General features: G+C 47.6%; 1 protein-coding gene across 9 annotated transcripts in view; it reads right to left on the bottom strand.

The window, feature by feature from the left end:
- PTPN13 (protein tyrosine phosphatase, non-receptor type 13 (APO-1/CD95 (Fas)-associated phosphatase)) overlaps nt 1-307 on the bottom strand; it is a 223,360-nt gene that overhangs the window by 6,434 nt on the left and 216,619 nt on the right. The window lies entirely within an intron of this gene.

Here is a 307-nt window from a genome sequence, read left to right as displayed (position 1 = left end):
ACTGATACCGTGACTGAGCATGGACTGATCCTATGACTATCATGTAGTGATCAAGTGACTTAATGGTGCTGATCATGTGACTGATCATGCGCTGCTCATGTTTGCTATCATACACTGATCATGTGCCTCTGGAGGCAATGAACTAAGAGCTGAGTAGGCAGGTATCAGTCAGCAGGCAGTAATCATGGAACTCAGCTGGGAGGAATCATGCTGCTCAGCTGGCAATAATCAAAGTAGATGAGCAGGCAGGAATTACGCAGCACAGCTGGCAATGTCAAGCAGATGACAGGCAGGAATCGTGAAGCTC

This window comes from Bison bison, unplaced genomic scaffold (assembly GCF_000754665.1).
Source record: "Bison bison bison isolate TAMUID 2011002044 unplaced genomic scaffold, Bison_UMD1.0 scf7180017863888, whole genome shotgun sequence".
Taxonomy (NCBI): Eukaryota; Metazoa; Chordata; class Mammalia; order Artiodactyla; family Bovidae; genus Bison; species Bison bison.
The sequence above is the reverse complement of the archived record's forward strand: the minus strand, read 5'-3'. Positions and strand labels throughout refer to the sequence as shown.